Source organism: Limulus polyphemus, unplaced genomic scaffold, assembly GCF_000517525.1.
Source record: "Limulus polyphemus unplaced genomic scaffold, Limulus_polyphemus-2.1.2 Scaffold224, whole genome shotgun sequence".
Classification (NCBI taxonomy): Eukaryota; Metazoa; Arthropoda; class Merostomata; order Xiphosura; family Limulidae; genus Limulus; species Limulus polyphemus.
Window position 1 is genome coordinate 423,120 of NW_013665834.1, and position 17,265 is coordinate 440,384.

Here is a 17,265-nt window from a genome sequence, read left to right on the forward strand (position 1 = left end):
AAGGTGTTCTTCTCCATAACAATGCACGTCTACATGTGGCACGTTTGACGTAACACAAGATTATAGTGTTGGGTTGGGAAGTTCTCCCCCACCCATCATTTCTCTAGATATGGCACCATCAGAATACCATCTTTTTCGTTCTCTGGAACACCATCTTAATGGGAAAACATATGCAAATGTGGTAGGTGTTAAAGAGGACATCGACATGTTTTTTTTGTGCTTCAAAGATAAATTATTTTTTTTAATCAGGGCATTAACAACCTTATTGTAAGATGGAAAAGCATCATCGAAAAGAATGGAGACTATTTCATTTAATAAATGGTTTGTTTTGATATACAAGTGTTTGGGTTTTTTCATCTAAAAAAATACAACATTTATTTTTTCACGACATAATACTATTCATAAGAAGCTCCCATAGATTAGAAGCTCGCTGCTGTTTTCTCCTTTTAGTTTCTTTTTTTTTGTATTCCATACTGTTGGGAGTAAATATCTTCATTTTAAGTTCCAAGAAATGAATCAAAATTCACACGCAATGAGCGTATTTTAAATTTTAAGACAGAATGAATTATTTCTTGTTAGAAACATAGAAGTTTCTGACTGTAGTGAGATAAGTCCTGAACGTCTTTCACGACCTTTATAGTTTAATGGCATGAGCTTACATTTATATTCCTTATGAAACTAGATATATTTATTCTTTTTCTTTAGTGATTAGCCTAAACACGATAGCAAAGCTTTTTAGTAAGGTGGTAGAAAACTTTTATTTTAAACTGACAGTACTTCAGAAAAAAATATCGTTCTATCCTTTCGTTATTCGGCTATTCAGAACTTACAGCGAATGAATTAGCACACGAACCATCTGTCACTATTACAAAGTAGTCCATTTATTAGTCCCTTGTTATTCATGGTTCGAACGAATCTTGTGATTAGTATGGCGGACTGTTAATTCAAGAGTTCGTGGCTTGCGTCCCCTTGCCGAACAAACGTCCTCCTCACTTAACAGTGACAAACAAATCCGACTATTCATTCATAAAAGAATAAATCAAGAGTTCGAGGTGGGTGTTTATTGGCCCACTATTGACCTAGTCTACAAGTTAAACATTAAGAACAGCTATGCCCACATATCTCTTGTGTAACTTTGTGCATAAAGTCTAAATCAAAAACAACATAAAAACAAACAAACTGAGAGCTTTCGAAAGGTGGACCATTCTTCTTTAGTTTACCTAGCTTTCAGCTGGGAGTTAATCTGCGATCGACTGGCATTCCTTTCGAAAGCGCCGACCTTGTGTACCTTGTAAGAGCACTGCAAGAATTTAACTTTGACTGATTAAAACAACGTAGATTAGAACTATGTATTAATCTGGTAATGAACATAGCTAGTTTAGTATAGTGGTCTAACTAGGAGTATGAAGTATCATCAAACGGAAACATATAATGTTTAGAACGCATCGATTCGTTAGTTTTTGGCGAGAGTTTCGGTCATCATTCCAAAAATATCTCACGGGGGTTAACATGTTCATATAACCAGTCTGTAACTTCCTCAAGTTCTAATAGAACGTGCGCTGGATGGCTCAGTGTTATGTTTGAGATATTATAACGGAAAAATCGGGTTTCGATACCCGCGCTTAGCTGAGCAAAAATAGTCCATTGTGTAGGTTTGTGCTTTATAACAAAAAATGAAATAATGAAACAAGCCCTCCGCTGGCTAAAAGGAAAGCCTGCGGGCTTACGACGCTAAAATTTGGGTTTCAATACCTGTGGTGGGAAGAGAATAGATAACCCATTGTATAGCTTTGTGATTGACAACAACCAAATAAAGCAATGAACAAAAAGTATCATAAGTTTAAAATTCTGGCTCATTATTATTATTTGCTGAGACCAATCTAATCTATATTAACAAAACAGAAACAAAAAAAAAAGTGTCACGTCACACTTGATAAAACCCAAAGTACATATATCCAGATAGAATAGTTCGATTACTGTCTTCCCATTACGATTTTAGTGATAGGGGAGCAAGGGGACCATGATGGGTGTGTGTAGTGAAACCTTATAAGTGTAGCTGGTGTTGGTATAATAAGCCTAAAGTAAAGACGTAGTGTGGGATCACCTAGCCTAGAGCCAAGTGCATAAAATTGATCATGAAAGTAAAAATATCGATTCAGTATTAAACTTAAATCGTTTCTGAAATAAACTATTTTCTGTTATATCACCGTTTTTAATAAAAACAAACAGGCCTCTTTAATCAATGGCGACTCTAAATTAGAAAATCAACAAATATTTTTCCAGTTTTGTTGTCTATATATTTCAATTTATACTTTCAATAAACTAACAACAATATTAGGCTATATTTTTGTTGGTAAGTAACATGACATAAAAGTCACTGTTGGAACGTAGTGTTACCAAAACGCACTGGCTTTGCTATATATTAGAAGTTGTTTATCTAACTGATTTTTACCAATAATTATTTTATGAATGCCACGAAGTTTTTTCATGAATGATCTTAATTTTAATTGGCTCACAAAAAATTTATGTATTTCAGTTATCTACGTTTGTTTGTTTGTTTGGAATTAAGCACAAAGCTACACAATGGGCTATCTGTGCTCTGCCCACCACGGGTATCGAAACCCGGTTTCTAACATTGTAAGTCCTCAGACATACATACCGCTGTGCCACTGGGGGGCAGTTAGCTATGAAATGTGAGGTTAGGGTATACTATGGGGTGAGGTGGTAGTACTCATTTCTGACGGCTATACGCTAGTATAAGATAAAAACTGGAAATATTTTCATTAAAATTAACTTATATTTTGTTTATTTTAATATTTCGTTAAGTAAAAAAAAAAGAAAGAAAAATCTTAAGAAACAAGATCAAATGCTGTAGATCAAATAAAAAAACACACGCCTATTTAAAAGAAATAAAACATTTTAAATCTTCTTAATTAACGTAAGGAATTTTAATAATTGTATCTTCTAAATCTTAAACTTTTATTACTCATTACCTAAAATAGATTTAATATCACAACATTCCAGGAACATTGAGAGTTTAGAAAAAGAAAACCTGAACAAACCCATTATATGTTACAATTACAAGGATGCATGTGAATTATGCTTTTTCTTTAAACATGCTTAAGAAAGTTATGTTATTAATTTATCGAGAAAAAATACCTTACTATACATTTTGCTACAGTCAGATCAGGTGTTAACGTTAAAATAAAAAATATTGCAAAAACACAACCCCAAATAAGTTATATTAAATAGGCTTAAGTGAAACATAAATATTAATCAAATTAGATTTTGTATCTCATAAAACAAAATAAAATGTTACCACATAGTTTCTGATATGTATTACTGTAAAGTCATAAAGTGAATGTATTAGTCTTATGAAGGATAACAAAATGAAAAATTCCTTTACAAATATTAATTTTACTTTTTAGAAGATTGTGAGTTACAAAACAAGTTTAATACAAATGCTTCCAATTAATTTTCATATCCTGCGAGATTTCACCCCCCTTTCATAACTGACGATTCTTCTTAGAAACTCTTAAATTACTTCTCTTTTTATCTTGTTTTTTTTTTCCAACAGGGAAAGAGATGATCCTTTAATTACGAAGTTTAGGGCATCAACAAGATGAAACGTATATTAAGGAGAATATATGTGAGCGTAGGGTATATTGTTGTGAACGTAGAATATATTGTTGAGCGTAGAGTATATTGTTGTGAATGCAAATTCAGTTTTAGGATAAAACTCGATAACGATGACGTGTGAGGAACGAGGTTGACTTTTTTTTCTTGTTGATCTCGAAGAAACTGTTAAAACTTTATGTTAATTCTGATACGTATGAAGGAATTATATATTAGGATTCTTATGTTTGTTAATATGTTTTATTGTGCTCTCGTTTGGTTACAACAAACTTGGCGTGGACTCTACAGAGATAGTTAAGATTTCGGAACACTCCGTCATAAAATTTTGAACGTTAAAAACTTCTTGTGTAGGAATTTGTTTCTTTTAGAAATATCCAACGTATATATCTCAACACAACTTATAACTTATTGATTCAAGTCTGTTTTAATCTAGGACTTTATTTGTTTAGTGTTAAACCTTCGTGTGAAATATGCCTTGTGTTATGAAACATAGTTCATAGAGTATAATGACATTACAGCCAGAATGATAGTGAGTACAACTGTTGTTTATTTATATGAAAGATGTTCAGAAAAAAAACAAGATTTTTTTTGACATGCTGGAAAGGAGCTCGTTTTGGCCAAGGAATGAATGTATCATTTGGTGAATATTCTCTACGAAAGCGCTTGGGTTATAGGGTTCTTATTCATTTCTTCAAGACTTATTGAACCTATGTGCTTTTATAATATCGTAAAATATAATAATGAAGTTCACTTGAACATTAGTTTTCACAAATGACGCCCTTTGAGTTTTCGAAAAAGTTAAGATAACAGTTTTTATTCCATTTATAGAATACTTTTTTATTTACATAAAATTGAGAAATGCAATTTTGTCAAAATGAAAACTTGAATATCACAGTGATGAATGTTAGAAAACAAATGCTAAGAATAGTTCTTAAAGGACGAACATAAAGTTGTATTTAAAATGAATGAATTCTATCTACAACTTTAACCATATGTAATCCATACAACGGTGTTATTGTGACTAGATAAGATATTATCTCAGCGATTTATCTATAACTCATACATCTTCATCCTACAATATTATTAAAGTTATCGGATAAGCCTACGATTAATCTATAAGCTTTACTTTTTCTTATATATATATATATCATATGGTTAACTGTATTTCACTGAGCTATTTTTGGCTGTTTACTTCTACCAGGGGCTAAGCCTATCAACCAGGTCACTATTGATTAGAACTTACGAAGAGTTGTGTGCATTTCCAGTGTTGGAACTTGTACTTCCATTAGAAATATCATCTCTAGGTATGGTTTTGAAAAAAACAAAACAAAAACTTACTACTTTGTTTTCCAAAATTATGGCTTTTAACAATAATGTGTAGATATAATAATTTGATTAATATAGTAATAAATTCGTAACTAACTAGTTAATGATTTACAACTCCAAAAACAACAACAAAAATAGTTTGCAAAAGTAGATACAAATAGCACTCGTGTGGTGGTTGTAGCTTAGTAAGGATAAACCTTTTACACTTCTTAAAACATCTGCTTAAAGTTATTGTATCTTCCATAATATTGAACAAAAAAGTAGCTACAATAAGAAATACTAAATATTAATACTTCTAAAAACGCATTCTTATTCAGTTTACAGGTACTTTGAAATACATGTGACACAACTCTTTTTAGGGGAAAATATAACGAAAATCTGGAAATTTTTATGATCTAATCTATCTGTAACGTTTTACTACATTTTGGCCAGTTTGCTGCTTTGACCTGTTCTTTTGGAGGTATTATGCAATTTAACGTGCCTTGCAAAATTAAAGTATTATTTCCATTGAAAAGTTTTTTATCATTCGTTTTTCCCATACAAGATATTTTTACAACTGAAATCATAAACTTTGATCATAGCCTAAAATACTCTATAAGTTTAGAGATTTGCCTTTATGTCATTATTTTATTTTTGCTTTTCTTGAGTGTTATCACTGGTAATTAAAGATTAGAATAAATTCAACATTTTCATGAGTCAGCGATAGCCTTTACCATCTGTGATGTTTAGACTAACATTAATCGTCTTCCTGGTGAAAAGTTGTTATAGTTATAAATGGAATTAGTTATATCTGACATGAAAAACAAAATGAACTTAAACCTCATTACTGGCTTAAGTACCTTCTTGGTTACAAAAAAATCACTCTGGATAATATGAGGCCATTAAAAATCCCACGCTGTTTTAATGCTGTATAACTGACTAAATGTTTTAGTATCGATTGAGAAGATAATTAAAGCATAACAAGTAAAGTGAAAGTGGTTAGGACCATTATTCAGAAAATTAATTAAAACTTTAAAAGCATGTAAAATAGTGTAACGTAGTAACATAATCCATTGTACGTTTGAAGTCTGTGGACAACTTGCAAACAAATAGTTAATGACCTCATTATCTTGTAGACACTGCTCAACTTAGTAACAAGTAAAGCCACCATGTAGCAGAAAATATTGATAACAACAGGAAAACTGGTACTGGAAGAGCCCCAACACAAGTGGATCAGAACACGTTAAGTTTATGATACCTTCACTCTAATTAAAACACCTTTAAAACTTGTTTTAAGATGCTATATCAAATGAAGTGGCTGTAAAGAATTTATACTTTAGCCAAAAGTTATATTATTGGAGTTAGAAACATAGGGTTGCAGGGTTGCCAACTTTCGTCAAATGGTAAGCTGATTATCTACACTATGGTATATTTTAGGTTCCAGACACAGGAATGAACATTATGAAAGTCTGAAATATCTTGACTGGTCTTACGAACCTTTAAAATGAATAATAGGATTGTAAAACGTCAAAACTAAATTTCAAAATATAGTGATTATTTTAGTGAATCATTAATACAACTGAAAAAAGTAATTTTGATATGAAAATGATAATTTTTCACTGTGACTATAAAGTTTCCAAAATGCCTACAGAATATCTTAAAGTGACTTTTAATAATATGCAAGATTAAAGCAATAAAACGACTAAGAATCACCGTCCACTAAATGTGAAAATACTATCGAAACTCTATTTTAAAATATCCATATTCAGGAATGATTTTTGAAACATGATCCAAAATGTTTTATCGGCTTTGTGTGCCACCTATTTTGTAGACATTATTTTTCATATTCCTAGTCTTCTCGATGTTAACTCTAATTTAAAATAGCTTATCTGTATGACAAAAGCTCATGGCAGCTGGTTGCTAGTCGCCAACAACGTCTGGTTGACGAGATATCGATTGAAGATCATGTGTAGTCCATTTTCTCTTCGCTAACAAGTATTTTCTGACGATACGTTTTTATTATCAAAATAATCAGGGGCTACTTGTAAACATCATTATATAGTTACCTGTATGTGGGTCTATTGACACATAATTAACACAATTTGGTGGAGATTATAATATAATAAATACAATAGTTATTTCTGCACGGTCCTACTGCTATTTATGGATATCGTATTTCTGTTGAAGAGATGATGTGTTGTAAATAATACATCTTATTTTTATCCAATTCAGTTTCTATACATGAGCAGTATATTTTTGTTTTAGATGCAGTGTATTACAATGCACTTATTTCTATATAGTTCACCTGCTTTTCATGAAATTCTTACCCGGCATTTTTGAACAAAACATAAAAGGTAAAGCCATTTTATGAAACTATGTTCCATGATTCTTACTTATTTATACGTATTCTTTGTAATTTTATATATTATTTCTTGAAAATCTTTCACAATTAGTAAGAAAAAAAAGTTTAAAACATTTCGTCTGATATGATGACGTTTAACTTTATAATGTTAAATAAAATATGAAATGCTTGTAACACAAAATTAAAATATAACTTCTAATGCATGGGACTGTATAATAAATAATATTACTAATACGTAATTATTTTCGAGGTTTGTTCGTATTTTAGAAAACTTTGGATTTCAGTGTTATATTTGTACATGTCATGAGTAAACTTAGAACTTTTGTTTGCATAATCTCTAAGCAAAACCGTCGAAACCTTTAAATTATTAGTGGATTATTTTATTCTTCAAATTGCAATATTTGTAAAATAAAAAAACTAAGTGCAGAGTATTCTAAGAGTTATTCAATTTATTTATTTTTAAGAGAGTTGCTATCATACAGAAATAAATTCAAGCCGTTACAATTGTACTATAATTTTTTGTTACACGTGAGAATTGAAAGGTTAAGATCATTTGGCGTGTATTCTAATATAACACACGTGTTAAAATCTTGTGGCATAAAGCTACACAACGGGCTGCCTGTGCTGTGCCCACCACGGGTAATAAACTAATTAAATAGTACACACTGAGACTACAAAACTGGTTTTAACGAAAACGATTAAGTTAATTTTTTTTTATTTTGTCATTTTTCTTGAACTTTTTAATGCTAGTTTTATATATATATCTTTAATTGTAGTGTAAAAGAAATCCCAATCCTGGCGGTGTGAAACCAGGAATTTTCGGGCTAGATGGCAAATATGGTTCAGTTTTACAGAAACAATACTGAAGCGATCAATTAAATAATGAATCAGAAAATGTGTGTTTGTGTGTGATTTTTACAGCAAAGCCATATCGGGCTATCTGCTGTGTCCACCGAGGGGAATCGAGCACCTAATTTTAGCGTTGTAAATCGTTAGACTTACCGCTATGGCAGCGAGGGACCTCAGAAAATGCCCAAACATAAAAACAAAAATGATGTTTTTCCATAAGAGGAAGAAGGTGCCAAAGTCGACGCAACGGTCCCGCATATTCACAAAAAAGTATACGTGAAAAGCGTTTCAGTTTTAAAATTTTGCAAAACAGACCATTCAGCATTAAGCTCTTACCAAAATGTAATAGTTTTCTTTAATCGTAAATTAAAAGAGACTCTCCTTTTTCAATCTTATAAACCTAAATAATTCTCTGTCCTTATAATTATAATTATTATTATTATTGTATTTTGTTCGATAGATTGCGATTTTCTATCGCTTAGTCATTCGAATTTCTTTGAACGTGCGTGCGATAACACGTGATATTACTATTATTAAGCCAGTTTTTAATTGTTGGATGTGTTCTTTTCAGTTGTCAATTTGTATTTGTAAGTGAAACTGTAATCTTTGAAAAGGCATAAGTCGAAAAGTCGGGTTTGAATTGTTTTTTTATGAAGTCTGGTTATTTGTTTTTTTTTGTAAACATATGCATGAAACAAGTACATAATTAATTGCCTATGCATTTTGTGGATTTATTTTCACTATAGATTTTATAGTATTAATCAAATGTTTTCGATGAAGTGCACATAAAATTACAAAAATAGTTAAAGAAGCCTGAGAAATTTTCGGAAAGGTGGAACTTCCTTAATTGGGAGTGAAAGATGGTTAATCTTCTACCTTTATTTGGTGTGAAGGATGGTTAATCTCTTTCCTTTATTGGGTGTGAGGGATAGTTAATCTTCTTCATTAATTGAGAGTGAAAGATGGTTAATCTTCTACCTTTACTTGGTGTGAAGGATGGTTAATCTCTTTCCTTTATTGGGTGTGAGGGATAGTTAATCTCCTTCATTAATTGAGAGTGAAGGATGGTTAATCTTCTTCCTTTATTGGGTGTGAAGGATGGCTAATCTCCTGAAAGGACTCTTGTGAATACAGTACAGTTCAAAAAAAAATAGAGAATGTTACACCAAACTTGTGAAGCAGTTCTAATGTTTGAAATTCCCACCAACATCTAAAACATTTCCTGTTTATCATTTTTAACAACACGTTTAGTTTTGTGAACAGATATCTAACAAATATTGCACAGTATTGAGATACTCACAATATAAATATACTTTTTGTATAACATACTGGAGATTACAATAAAAATTGTATGTCAGAACAATTTTCAGAATTTCTATAGTATTATATGTTTACCAAGTGTTATGTTTATAAATGAAACCTATATTCAATTAAAGTGATGATTTTAGTTAAAAATAATTACAGCCACTTTGGTACCACGGGGATCGTTGCAGAAAAATGTTTAAAGTTTCCAATTTCTGTAACCCCAAAGTTTCTGTCAAATCTTCGTATCATTTTGAATATAAATGTCTTTGCTAACCGTAAAAGGACTACTTAGTCTAATATCTAGATACCAAACAACAAACCACAAGAGTTGAAATGGTAAAACATCATCATCAATTAACTGTTTATTTAGTTTATGAAAGTGATTATTAGTTTATGGTTTGCATGAACAACGTTTTTATGCAACGCTTTAAATTTTCTCAAGAAACGCCAAAATCCTAGGTACGAATTGGAAGCTAGTCAGAGCATTCAAATGTGAATTATAACAAACTCAAATGTTGTGAGGATAACAGACGACTTGGGGTAAGTTTCTTTTTAATTAACACACTAGTTAAAACTGCGATTTTCTTTTTCAAAGTTGAATATCAGTGATGGAGTTTTTGTTCCTTGGAATTTTCGGGTAAAAAATAATTCTCAACATTATAAATAATGTAGTAAAATTATATTTTAAAAGCAATGGGTAGAAAGACTTAAAAGTATATAAATAAAGCATTAAGGTGAAAGTTAAAATAAATAGAGTAATAAAACGAAGATTCTAATAATTTAGCAATTTGTGTCAACAACCCTTCAAAGCAGTGTATAAATAAACAAACACCAAACATAACGAGGAAATTTTCAGTCAAATTTTAGCAAGTTTAATTTTCTTTGGGACATTTTTAAGGCGAATCAGTAAATAGAAACAAGGTTTTTATTTTGTTGTTTTCAGAGTGGGCAATATGTACTTTGTCCACCTGATTGAAACATATTGGGTGATTAAGATTCATCATCTTAAGTAATACTTGATGTTATCAAGCAGCTGTATGACATGCCAAACTAGTAGAAGTTTCAATTAGTGTTAAAATCCAGTATTTGTCACTGCTTAAGCAGATTACACTACGTCAGCTTTCTGCTATATTTGATTAGATTTAAGAGAAATTTAATTGGACTAACACGTAATGACTTAACACTCTTTCAATTATTTTTAATTTTGGTTCAATATTCGATTATTTACTTTTGTTTGTTCTCCTTTTTTCAGGAACTTTCTAAGTTAATTGGGGAAGACTGTGTGTGACGTGAGCTTTGCAGAAAAAAAAAACAGTTTTTATCTTACAATGCTGCTTTGTGTATAAAACAAATATAATCCTTTTCAATGTAAACGTTTCACTCATTTTCTATTTTTATTTTATTATCCTTTAAGCAAACATATAACGACCCTAACAATAAAGGTTTGATGTTGTATATATATAATTAGTTTACTTAAGTAATCTTTCTCACTGGTTAAACAAATGAAAAATATAAAACTCCAATAACAGATTACAATAACTACAAAAAGCGAACTATTACAGCAAAGGAACACATTTAAAAAAAATACATTTCTCACTCAGGTAGGTTAGTTAAAAACGAACTAGAGCGGGATGTATTTCCATGTTTTTTTATTAGGTCGATTTGCTATCATTTTATCGGCATTATCTATTACTATGGCAACCCGACGATGAGATTATAGAAGGCATATTAATCTGTGTGCTTCCAAAATGACCTGTACACGAGAAAATGATAGCTTTATATTTTGTTGTGACCTAATCCCCCCCCCCCTTGGGAACCCTTTTCGTTCTCATTAATTACTCAGTAGTTTCTACTGTAAACATTTCGAACAGAAAGTTTGTTTTTTAAATTTACCCATTTACAATAAAATAAAATAAACCGATCTAGGGAGTAGTACTAACAGTCAATGCTAAGCATAAAAATCAGCTGCTTTTAGAGCATTTGCTCAAAATAATACAATAATAGGACTTTCTAAAGATACATAAATACCTCGCTACAACATTTGTATCAAATAAAACTTCAAACATATAAACATAACATGTATAAACATATAATCAGATATTTAAGGGACATAAGACTTTTAAATACTGTCTAAATACTTCCTCAGAACACTGGTCAAATAATATAATATTTTGTACATAACTATATCATTAAAACATTTGATTTAAAAAAAAACTTAGATACTATATTAAAGAAAACTACAACATTTAGATAAGAAAGTAAAGCTTTATGTACAAGGCGCTGATTTCATTCAAAATTTACATGGAAAATACAATATACCAAGTTATCTTACTAGTTTTATTTTTATTACCAATTTAACGATTTTGCTTTCTTTTACAATATGATAATAATATTATACACTATATTTTACAAATGATTAAAGTATATCCGTCTGTCACCAAGCGATAAAACATGAAAAGAACAATTGCTTATAAAAACTATTACAACATCTAAATCTACTTTTAAAATATTTACAATACGTTATCATAATAGGACAAGGGGTCATAAATTCAAAATTTGGCAGCTTAGGAGTCGTCTGCAGTTTAGACAGTATTACTTTTTTAAAGAGGGTGGTTGGCTTTTGGAATGAGCTGCCTTCAAGGGTGGTGAAAGCAGAAAATTTAACTGAGTTCAAGATAAAATTGGATGAATACATGAATAGTAATGGGTGGTTATAGTTGGGAGCTGGAAGGGACATTTTTGATGGGCTAATAAGGTACCTTTTGTCCCTTTAAAATGTTGTGAATTTTTATGAATTTACAACGAGACAAAGATTATCGCAGTTGTTTCATTTAACTATCTGATAATAAAATATGCATGATGTAGCTTATCTATGCAAAACGACATCATGACATTGAACTTACCTGACCCTTTGTTGACCTCATCCACGCTCTGACGTTCTGCTCCAGGTATTGGACAACTGGGAAGGGTATTGCTGTTGACGCAGGTGAATCAGAAGCCATGTTTTCAGGTAACCCTCCATCCCTTTGAACTATCATTCTAAAAGACAGAAGTATGTGAAACTTGCAAAGAATAGCCGCGCTAGGCGTTAGCAGGCCGAACAAATGCTTAGGGCCCTGAGCAGCTCAAAGGACCGGAAATCATGGGGATTTTATTTAATATTTTCATCTGAATATTGACTTTTGTCAGTTTTAGTATCGTACTCATTTGAAAAGCAAAAAACTATTTCAAAGAATACGATCCAAAAACATATCACCCAATAACGTATAGGCATTTAAAAATTGTTGGCCACTGGACTTATGACGACACTATAAATAGGGTTTCGATACTTGTGGTGAGCAGAGCACAAATACACCATTGTGTATCTTTGTGTTTAAAAACAAAGAAAAAAAAGTTAAAAAAAACCTTGTCAATCAGGCAATCTTGCGGTGAGCATGCTCTTATTGGTTGCTAAGTGCAGTACATGCATAGTGACTTTTTTAAGAAGTGTTTTATTAGCTACTGTGTTGGTATATTTTTGGATTAGTGGAAATAACGCAATTAGTATTTCTTTAGGGGTGGTGAGTGAGGAGGTATGCCAAAAAATATGTATGTGTAGGACTCCCAATGGGCTAAGACAGCCCTTGCTAGCAGACAACCTTGACTTCAGGAACCATACAATCTTAGTTTCAAATATCTTACTTCACTCAAACTGGAATTGTCTCTAATTAGAAAAATTATTACCTCAATTAGAATTTCCAAAAAGCTTAAAGCTATTTTTTAACTGCTTGAACTGAAATATTAATTTCTTATACATTCCAGACTTGTTTAAATCGTTTTATGCTCAAATCTAACATTATTATCATTTTTCAATGTCTTTTGTAATTTCGTAAAATTTAGATTCTTTTGTACTCAGATTATTAAATCATTCATTATAGTCTTCTGAAAATTAAAAGAAATATCTTATGTACCTGTACGTGAAACAGCACAGAAAAAAATGTTTATTTAAGGATATTGTTAAACTTTTTATATTTGCAACTTGACAGTTTTTCAGGTCCAGCAAAGCCATTATTAAATTGTTGGAAGGTTTAGGATCGCCACGAAAAGATGTCTAAAAATATTTAACAAGTCCGACAGTTGTCCTCGTTCTTAATAAGTAACAAGGTATTAAAAAGCATATGAAAGCAACTTTGTGTTGAATATATTAATCAGAATCAATTTTCTGTGAAAATTTAACGTATTATTTTCTTATTTGTACTAATTATTAATCATCCTACCAACAACCCTGAAAGGTAATACACGAGTAAACAAATAACCATGTAAAGTGTCAGCGAATCAGTTAACAGAAACATACGTTTTGTTTTATTGTTTTTCGATTTTTGGTGGAAAACTACAGAATGGGAAATACGCGCTTTGTCCTCCTAATAGATACGTACTGGGTGGTTATATTTCATTTTCTTAAGTAAGACTCAAATTTCTAAAGCAGCTATATGACGTGCCAACCTAGTGGAAGTTTCATTTAGTGTTAAAGTCCTGTATTTGTCACTGATTAAGCAGATTTCACTGTATCAGAGTTTTGCTTTACTTGATTAGATTGAAGAGAACGTTAATTGGTTAATACGTAACAGCTATATATATTTCATAGGTAGTTTTAATTATTTTTAAATATTTAATATTTAATAAGAACCATCAGTATTCGGTTCAAGATACGGTTATTCATTCATTATTTTTCCTTTTTCTCTTTCTCACAAACTTTCTCGTGTACTTCTAGAAAATCGTGTATGAGAAAAACAATTTTCTAGTCTTACTTTATAATGCTGATTTGATAGGAAATAGTAAATGCTATACTTATGAAGGTAATCAAATATGTATTTCTGAGATCACTAGTGAACAGCAGAATCATATTGATCAGTCTGCTTATTTATCTGTTTTTTTAGAAATGAAAAAATCTAATTCAAATCCGTTGAAGCTAATTTAATGTAATTACGTAAAACAAGTCATTTGGTAACGAATAAACTTGATGCGGCCTGACCAATAAATAGATCGACATATAAGAAATATATTCCAATTTCTTGTCAAGTGGAAATGATTCATTACTTTCTGCATCACAGAAAACACATTTCATAAGTTAAACAATTCACATGAGAGAACACAAGTCAAAATGAAGGTTAGGATAAAAGTTATTAAGATAAAAGAGATGAAATTGAAAGATCAAACAAAACTTCTTCAAGTTTTAAAAAAGTACAAATCTCATAATAGGCAAAATGAATGTATTAACAATTTGAATTAATTTATACAACATCAGAATTCTGATATTAAAATAGTAAACAAAGTTTAACAATGTCCTTTACTTATCAAATCATTACTTAAATTAAGACATTAGCATGTTTAAAAAAAGAACAACACAGACACGTATAGATCACTCAGAAAATAATAATACAAGGAAACCTTATTTACACAGCAACGTTTTTTTTTCTTCACTCTCATTTTTCATTTAGCAGCAGTTTAGAGTAGCAGGTTTAGGAGTTGTGATTTATCTATGGTTGCAACTTCAACTTGCACACATATATTGTTATTTGGAGATTCATAAGTTAATAAAGTATTGTAACGTCCTTCGCTATTTGAGCTATTTTACTATTTTATTCAGTGTTATTTATTAAATTTCTAATAACATTAGTCATATTTGTTACGTTTGCTTTTATATTCTTTTCATCAAAGGTATATATTCAAAAAATATGCTAAAAAAGTAAAATCATTAAAAAGGCATTACTTGAATTAATACACGTTGTTTGCATTATGCCTCTTATATTAATGCAGTGTCACAGCAGTATGTCTGCGGACTTACAACGCTAGAAACCGGTAGCTTTGTGCTTAAGTGCAGACAAACAAATATATTAATGTTCCCAGAGGCTCAGCGGAAAGTCTGAAGACTTGGAATGCTAAAACCCTGCTTTCGATACCCGTGGTGGGCACAACACAGATAACTCATTTCGCAGTGTAAGACTAGAGGGAAAGCAGCTAGTCATCACCACCGACCGCCAACTCTTGGGCTACTCTTTTACCTGCGATAATGGGATTGACCGTTACATTATAACGCCCCCACGGCTGAAATGGCGAGCATGTTTGGTGTGACCCTCAGATTGCGAGTCGAGCACCCTAACCACCTGGCCATGCCGGACCTTAGTGTTAGCTTAAACAGATAACACTCTATCTGACTCACGGTTCTACTAACAGAAGAGGGTGATCTATATGGCAGAAAAACTTTTATTAACATAAACGTTAACATGAAACTCTACATAGTCATATATTTTCTATACAAATTTAATGTTCACCAAACTTTAACTACAGTTTTTATATCTCACTGAATTTAACAGTCAGTAAACTTAGTTCTTTCACTTTACATATGGATACAAAACACCAAATGTGTATTCATGATATTCTATTTCTCAATATGTGACGGAACATTTCAGTTAGCATATAAATATTGCATACTTTCTACCCAATACAGCGCCCTACATACAGCAAATGGTCAAAAGTTGAGACTGTGTCAATCGGCTTAGAATAAGTTTTCAAAATGAAAAATTGATCCAATTTTACTTTAATTATCTACTTAGACATCAACATATAAAATATATGAGATTTCATTATACAAAGGATGGTAACAGAGATAGTCAGTTAGTTAGTCAGAAGTTTAGTCCACAACAAACAGTCTAATTTTTATTTTTAAATATTAAAAAGTTTCTCATCACAATTTATTTTTGTTCATCAATGTTTCAGTATAAAATCAAATCTAAATAAGATAGTTGTCACATACATTGAAACATTTATTCACAAAACAAATAAAACTCAGACTGAAACAATTATTAATAAAACTTCAAGATCCACTAACTTACTATTTGCAAAATATTTTAGTTGATAAAATACTGACCTATATATGTCTAGCTTACTCTTTTGTGATAAATTACACTCATGAATATGAATTTTTTAATGATATGCGCAATAGCTTTCTCTTTCTCTGGATGTGTTGGTTCTCAAAAAGACCTTTAAATTTCATACTTTTAAACAAAATCGTTTTCTTCTTTACTATTTTCAAATTTTACGAATCCTCATGTGAAATATATTCTGTTTATTTTGTATAATACTAATGGCCTAGTGAAGTAGTAATTGGAGAATATTTAAATGTTCAATCATATGACTGTGTAAGTAAAACAAGTCTTTATAAACAAAATATGTAGGACACTCACCAAAATTATTTGTTTGGAGATAATAATTACATGATTTGAAACCACAAATTATACACCCTTAACACATATCTGTAGGTAGGTTCGTCTAATATTTTTATACGTATATAATCCAGATCAAAGGAACTCTCTAAGAAGTGATGCCAAAGGGTAAAACATTGTGACTAATGCTTTCACTTTTGTTCATTAGTCCCGTGATCACTACTTGAGAAAAAGAAGTAAAGCTTTGGTTCTCCTTAAGTTACAGTTACCTATATTCTTATATTAAAGAATAAAAGGTGACTAGCAAAGATGGGAGAATGTTATCCACTTTTAAAGTAATTTGGTGATCACTGATAAAAACAATCTTTTGACAGTAAATAGATATACAATTCTGAACATATTGTCACTACAGTGTTATTTCTGTCAGGGAAAAGAAAAAAGACATTTAGGGGACCCAGTGTTTGATGACAGCCTCGAGGTCTCGTGCAGATACCGTCCAGGTAAAATTACAGACAAACACTAAGATAATCGGAGCTCCCCTCGTACAGACCTACAAAAATCTTTCTTAAGTTACGAGAACATAGGAATGGATTAGTCTGTTGCAAA

At 31.1% G+C, this 17,265-nt stretch overlaps 1 protein-coding gene across 1 annotated transcript in view; it reads right to left on the reverse strand.

The window, feature by feature from the left end:
* LOC111085071 (kinesin-like protein KIF26B) overlaps nt 1-17,265 on the reverse strand; it is a 136,997-nt gene that overhangs the window by 101,241 nt on the left and 18,491 nt on the right. The window contains exon 2 of the mRNA XM_022382165.1: nt 12,361-12,496. The gene's annotated coding sequence lies outside the window, so the exon portion shown is untranslated. The remainder of the gene's footprint in view (nt 1-12,360; nt 12,497-17,265) is intronic.